Source organism: Benincasa hispida, chromosome 1, assembly GCF_027475165.1.
Source record: "Benincasa hispida cultivar pf3 chromosome 1, pf3_genome.v1.1, whole genome shotgun sequence".
NCBI lineage: Eukaryota > Viridiplantae > Streptophyta > Magnoliopsida > Cucurbitales > Cucurbitaceae > Benincasa > Benincasa hispida.
Genome location: NC_143478.1, coordinates 30,146,490 through 30,154,658, shown reverse-complemented (window position 1 = coordinate 30,154,658; position 8,169 = coordinate 30,146,490).

Below are 8,169 nucleotides of genomic sequence, written 5' to 3'. Positions count from 1 at the left end.
TTCAAGGACGAAGACGACCAAGCGTTGGTCGGATCGTGTAAACGATGGGGTAGATGATCGTTGAGTATCGAATACTCGGGAGCTGTTTTTCGTGCGTGCACTAAATGATCGTGTAGCTCAGCAAGCCTCATCGTATAGTTACTGACTATACGATCGCGTTGTAAATCGTTGACCTCTCGCGTGTTAAGTGATCATCTAGATGATCGGGCTTCGTGACTTCGTTGTCGTTTAAACGATCGTTTAGCATCCACGTGTTTTCGTCTTGTGTGTTAAACGATCGTATACCTGACCACGTTTACTAAACGATGGGGAGCTTCGCCCAGCGGTTCAAGACCCGGTTCGCCTGTGAACCGGTTTGCTCAATGGAAAAATGTAATAGATAGAGTTTTCTTTCCGATTTTGAGGTGGTTCATCCTGTCCATTAATCTGTGTTAATATACATAGGATGTACGTTTTATTTATATGTCATATGGTATGCCATATAGCAAAATCTCATCTTAGGTTATGCATTGGTCATGCATCAACTCTTTATTATAAGTGTTATGATTTAGAAAAGCATGATTTAAATTACGTAAGAGCATGTTCATGCATCATATAATATAAGAGTTATATTTATACATGCATAAAGCATTGACATGCATCATCTTTATATTATAAGCGTTATAGTATAATAGTGTATAGAAAGCATGTGTGCTTGGTTCATTACTTGTATATAAAAGTTATGTATAGTAATGACCGAACATTGCATGAAGCATGACACATAGGTTATTTTTATAAGTATTATAAAATACCTAGTTGTGTGGCAATGTATGTTTTTAATTGTTTCTTTTATAAAAGTTGTAAGGAAATTAGAACTAAAATCAATAAGAAAGACATGTAACCCAACTTAGGTTTGAATCATGGTTTTAAAAATGTTTTAAAACTTGGATGAGATAGACCTAAGATCATGGTTTTAATATGATTAGCAACCTTAGGCTTTAATCTTTTAATCAGTTTAATAAGATTAAGTTGACTAATAAAAGGTTAAAGTGTAACAAATCTATCTATAAGGGACCTTTTGTCTAAGGTGGGTTTTGTCTAGACTAGGGTATTTAAGGTGACAGAAATGGAACTCCACTACCTGGGACTTGGAAAGATAAATTAGATAGATTTGATGCATACATGCAAGCTTAAGGACAATCCATCAAATGTGACTACTTGAACTTATTTAATTTTCAAAGACAAAAGTTGTTTTTGAGTGGATTAAAATGACTTAAACTAAAATCAATAGTCGGATTGTCTAGGTTAATGAATCACTAGGTAAAATATTCAGTGGGAGGTATTTGGGGCATCTGATGCTTCATTTAAAACTCTCGCGTTTCTTTCTTTATTGTCCACACCGTGAGATCTACCTTCGGTCTCGTGGCACCCTAGGAGTGTCCCCCTAAAGGATGGTGTTTGGGTAAGTCATCGATCGCGTACCCCATCGACTGCACGATGCGATCAACACTTGATCGCATACCTCATTGTCTAACCGATGCGATCAACAGCGATCGCATAACCGATCGTCGACACGATGCGATCAACCCTTGATCGCTTACTCGATCGTCTACACGATGCGATCAACCCTTGATCACATACCCCATTGTCTAACCGACGCTATCAATAGCGATTGCGTACTTCATGGTCTAACCAATGCAAACAACAACGATCGCGTACTCTATCGTTTGACCGATGCGAACAATAGCGATCACGTACTCCATTGTCTGCACGATGTGATCAACCCTTGATTGTCTCCTTCCTCAAAGAACCACAATGCTTGCTCCGATTTTCATCACGAATGACTCAAAAACTCAAATAGACTTTGAATACAAACTCGATAACGATTATTAATGCCCAAAAAACATTGGGGCCTTTACAAACAACCGCAAATGTAAAAGAATTAAAACAAACCGAGGCTAACATCCACGAAAACATCCATAAATCTGCACATCCACAACAATTTAACGCTTAAATAGTGTAGAAATGCACTTACCAAGATCGTATTTTCAATTCTCATGCAGCAATGAATTGGAATATCAGAAAACCGAGTGCTCTGATACCAATTGAATGAACTCTTATTCAAGAGTGCCTACGAGCGGAAGCGGATCTTTCCAATTCATTATGACAAAATTACTGCATATACATTCAAAAATACTTTCATGATGCTAAAGAGATCGAGAAATCATACCAGATGAAGATTTCTTCTTCACAACAAGTCTAAAGCCCAACCGTCTACCTCAAACAATCACCATCGGACAAAAGGAAACGGAGAAGACGACACCACTCAGAGCCCGCAGTATTCTTGGAGTGAGAATCCAAAGTGTGGGCTTTGCTTAGATTAGGTAGAGGGAAGGAGGAAGAGAGACCGTACACAATGATCAAGCAAGTGGGAGATGTAGTCGTCTATCACATAGACAAGATGCTTGATCGTTTAGTAGAAGTAAACAATCGTGTAGAAAAAGTGAGCGATCGTCTAAACGATTGTGTAGGAAAATGTAAACGATCGTGTAGGAAAAAATGTGAGCGATCGTCCGAACGATCGTGTAGAAAAAACTAAGCGATCGTCTATACGATCGTTTAATAAATACCGAGAGCAAAACGATCGCTTAGAAAAAAAGGCAAACGATTGTTTAGATAATAGTGCGCGTCAATGTAATCGGTATGTGATGCGCGTAAATTGTGATGTGTTATAGTGTGAGTTTGCGGTGATGTGTGTTATGCGGTGAACATGCAAGTTTCCCTAATAAGACCCAAGTATAAGCCTTTTTAGGTTTCCTGGTAAGTCCAGGGTCGAACACAGGGACTACTAAGTAAATATGCGACAGTCACGTTGATTCTCTTGCGGTAGTAAAAACAAATGAAATGGATGGTGTTTTGATTAAGGTTTTTCCTATGCGACGGAGTTTGAACGCAGAGTTGATGAAAGCGTAGAGTTACAATGAGTATGCGATGAAGGGGTTGAGAAGGGGTTTAGCTAACATTTCCTAAGATTGTGCACAAGTTATGCGACAAATAACTGCACATCATTTCTCAATGCAAAATGCCATCATTCCTATTTCTAGGATATGTGCGATGTGTATACGAAATAGTCGATAGGACTTATGTCTAAGCCTTTACTCTTGTCTGTGCGATGATGAATGATGCACACATAAAACAAGGTGACCACATACAATCATTCCTATTTCTAGGGTGCATGCGATGTGTTAATAACAATAGAACTTATGTCTAAGTTTCTATTTCTTGCTTATGTGATTCTAATCTGACTCCCTCAAGCCTAGATTCTAATCCGACTCTCTCAAGTCTAGATTCTATCTTTAGACTACTCTCTCAAGTATGTCCAAATGCTGAATGATGCATACATAAGACAAGATGATCGCATAAAATGTAAATCTTAAGTCATGCTAGCTAAGTACTTCTTAACCCATTCAGAAATTTGGCTACTCATGCGAGATATGGAGAAATTAAACATAGATTGAAATGAGATTTCCATTCTCTATAAATAAAGTACTGAATGCAAAACAACAAATGGATTTGAGAGATAAGAAGCCCGGTAAGCAATGTCTTGCTTTCCGTGGCCTTTCCACTGCTATTTTTCACTCCAACTCTGTTTTCGATGTATATTCTTGCTCTCGCAAGCGTTGACCCTCTCTCCTTTGTATTGCTTTCTGGCAGTCTCTCGATCTGTCCAGGAATGATCTCTCGGCTTCCTCGTCTCCTTGCTCTTCTCCGTCCTCTAAATGTATGTGAACAGATTAACTAACTAACTCTCTAAAATATTCTAAGCTCTGAAACTCATTAACCCCCTTTTACACTGGTGGCCTTCAGTATTTATAGAGCTCAAGGTGAAACAGTCTTTCTTTTTAATGATTGCAATGATGGGCAGTATTAATTCTCCTGCTCTGATACGTCGATTAATGGTCACTGAAAGTTGAGTGTACTTGCTATAGTGTGGCTTTTAACGACTTGTCAACTAAATTCGGGTTTGACCGTTACCAGCTTTCCATCCCATCATGATTTATTATGTTGTCACCTTGATGCACAGTCTTTATGCGGCCACCTTTTTAAGAAACTTCTCGTGATTGCATACGATCGCATGATTTGCGATTGCAATCTTCAAGCGCACTGACACCTTGTTCCTTTGGATCGCAATTTCACTTTGCCATCGCATTTTTCCTGCACAAAATAAGTAAATTAACTATTTTTATGCAATGGGCGCTTGCATTGAAATTCCTTTGAGTTTAACGTTTTTGGACATGATATTGCTTATTTTACCATCGTATTCTTTCATCTTTTTACTTATTTGAGTTGTAATAACTTGTATTTCTACCAGTTATCACACCTCCAAATTTAAAACAATGTTTATTCTCAAGCATAAACTAAAGATTTTCTTTAAAAAGTCAACCGTTTTTACCCTACCTAGACTTCTCAAGGTGCCTTATTCAAATTTCATGAATCAATGCTTTCTTAATTTCAGTCCTGATCTCTTCCTAAATTATTTCTTATCTTTAGGGACCACAAGTTTAACCTTAAAAAAAAAAAACTTTACTCGTTTCTATGACGTCGCATGATTTATTTCAAACTTTCTCTAACCGGAGTTTTCCAAGTGATTTTACCCTTGTGTGATTCAGATATTCTTTTTGAGATCTTGCACTGATCCAAGTGCTCCGCCTTTGATTTGGCTTGCCCCCAGGAGTGTCATGCGAGCATCCAACTATGAACAAGGTGCTCTTTCTTAGTCAAAACTCATGCCTGTTTCTTTATTTGGCAGCGGAGTTGCGATCATTTGGTTTATACGTTGATCACGATTCCTACCTTCGTTTTGGCTTGTCCCTACGAGTGTCGTGCGGATATCCAACTACGAGCAGGATCTAATCTCAACGTTATAATTTTTTTTTTAGATTGAAATTCTAAAAGTAGCAAGGTTAAAAATAACAATACTATCACTCACAAATTTACACACAGCAATGTCCTCATTGCTGGTAGACGAAATAACTCATGCGATGAACTTAGGAAATTTCGTAAAAATCGTTTTGAAGGAAAACTAGTAGCCCGCTAAATTTTAGAAATGCTTTATGAATTGACTGTCCTGAAATTAATTTGACTTTAGTAAATGCGGTAAGAAATAAAGGCATGAATTTCATCATTGAAATCATAATTAATATAGGGGAAAATGCGGTGACCAACTAAGGTAATCAAAAATTCAAGATTGCGTCGAACTAAAGAGGATGCGATAGTAGAACTTAGAAATATTAACTTGAAATGCGAGAAGTGTAAAATTGAAATAAAATGAGTCAAGGAAAGACACAACCCCCAAATTTGCTCTGTTGCCCGCATCATATTTGATCGCATCTTTTCTTGCAGTGGGTTGATCCTTTGATTACGATGGGCTGATCGAATCGGTCGCATGTTTTTAGGTTATCACATAGCTTCATCGCAATCGTCCACTACAATCATTACTAAATATCAAGACGATAAAAAGTATGAACGAAAAAGTTTGTAATTTTAAAGAGTAGTGGTTATGCAAAAAGTGAGATAAATAGAAACTTTCATTTCACTAGGATGACCATAGGTAACGTAACCTTAATCCTGAGTGAGTTGTGAAGTCCTACCTACAAGGGTGGCGATTTGATTTGTATGGGTGAAAGTGGCCAGATCGCCGACTCAACAAGCCTACTATTTTGAGGAATTGTCTGATTGGGGGGCTGAAAACTCAACTACACAAGATGGAATTCACTTCTTCCTCGAAGCAGGGGTAAGTAGATAAATTGCTCCCTTAAGGGTGATTATGGGTCTTGAATAATGTGGCGCCACACCCCTCTCTTGGCCCGAGAGGGATTTAGTCATAGTAGGACTATGATCTATTGTTTATTAGATGGATCAGTGATACTTAAGAAGTTAGATTTATAGGGGAAAAGGGGCAATTTGGCCCAACTATACTTACGAGCAATTTTTGAAAGATCATCGTACTGTTGATTGATTATATCTAATGAACACAGAAAAATATAAGTAGTGCGAATAGTGCAGCTGTCGGTATTTAGTGGAGTGCCCGACAGTTAACGGATGGTGGATAATGTAAATAAAGAGTTTAATTACATTATCCACGTACCCTTCAAGCTACAGGTCCATAAGGTCCCCTTGTAGCTCAAAAGGATTTAGTTAAGAATCAATTTTTGGGTTAATTTGAAATGTTCAAATTAATAAGAGATATAATTAAATTGATTCAATTATATATGATATAATTGACATAATTTATTTGATACATTGTTGTTTAATTGGAGGAATAAATATTTGAATATGATTCAAATATATTTTCTATGAAGAAAATTCATAGTTGTTAAATGTAATATAAATATGATTTACATTAAATGCCATAAAATAGAGAAAAAGAACTATGGTTTATGTGTTGTATGTGATGCAATATTAAAACTATAGATTATAAATATAATATGATAAGTTAGTTATCATATTTATTTATATTATTAATTATTTGATAATTAGTCTCTTTTTCTCTCTAACCACCTCAATAGGAAGTTAAGTGATTTTTATGAAATAGGAATAAAAAAAAGCATTTTTCTTCTTCTTCCTAAGTCTTCTACATGAATTGTGGAGATTATATACGATACATTGAGAGAGCCTATACGATAGTCTCATCACCTAAACGATTGAATTAATTCTCTATGCGATAGTGAGTTCTTCTTCTATCATTTTCCTCCTCCAAACTTCAAACTCCCTCCTAACCAAAATAGCCAGAGCCCACCACTCATGGGTTATCACCCTGAGAATACTAAGGAAACCAAGTGGTTGTGTCCTTTACCTTTTGGTTCGAGTGTTCTTGTTGCTATTTGGAGAGTTCATGACTGCTTGAGGAGTTCATGTTTGTTCGAAGTGTTTGTGACAATACGAGGGATTTACTTGAAGAAGAGTTCTTTAAAGGTATAATCTCTAAACCCTTTTTGTCATTCCAAAGCATGCTGTAATTTATATTAAGATGCATAATCTGTATGTTTTATTGTAAACGTTTTGTATGCAATGTTATGTACTAGACCTGACATATGCTATGTGGTGGGGAATAGTTAGTATATATCAGTCTAATCCATGATTTGATCACTGGACCGCCTTTAAGAACATCCTTGAGTATCTATGAAAAACGAGGGACTACATGCTCGTGTATGGTTCTAAGAATTTGATCCTTACAGGATACACAAACTTTGATTTTTAGACTGATAAGGATTCTAAAAAATCCACTTCAGGATCAGTGTTCACTCTTAATGGAGGAGCGATAGTCTGGAGGAGTACCAAGCAAGGGTGCATTACTGACTCCACCATGGAAGCTGAGTACGTAGCGGCTTGTGAAGCTGCTGAGGAAGCTGTATGGCTCAAGAAATTTATGGCTGATCTGGAAGTGGTTCCAAACATGTCAAAGTCCATCACCCTTTATTGTGATAATATTGTAGCTATAGCTAATTCCCGAGAGCCTCGGAGTCACAAGTGCAGGAAGCACATTAAGTGGAAGTATCATCTCATCCGAGAGATTGTGCATCGTGGGGATGTGATTGTAATGCAGATAGCTTGGTAGCACAAAATTGGTGATCCATTTACAAAGGCTCTCACGTCTAAGGTGTTTGAGGGTCACCTGCAGAGCATAGGTCTACGAAACAGGCCAATTTGTCTAGTGCAAATGGGAGATTTTGTACTAAGCGCATATTATGCCCTAGTTATTGCTTTGTGTACTTGTAAATTAGTATGACTTGTATATTGTATACCCCACTAGCTTTAGGACAAGTGAGAGATTGTTGGGGTTGATTCCCTAAATCTAATAGGGTTCTGTAGTTTGTAATTATATTATATAAATATTTTATTTATTTAATAAAATATGGGATGTTTTATTTGATATTTAGTAGCATTAAACTCACAAACCAATAAACTAACATCCAAGATTATCATCTGTAGCTTAAATTGATGGAACATACAAGCATGCAGTGGAAACGATCATAATCAATAAGCACCCTCACTTAATTTGAGTTCTATAGGCATGTATCAAAAGAATTTCAAAGAAAGGGGTTTCAAAACTTATAGCTTTGATGAATTCTCTCAAATCCAAGCTGCTTTCCACGAAATGGGCTTTCAAATCAATAGTAAATCACTAAG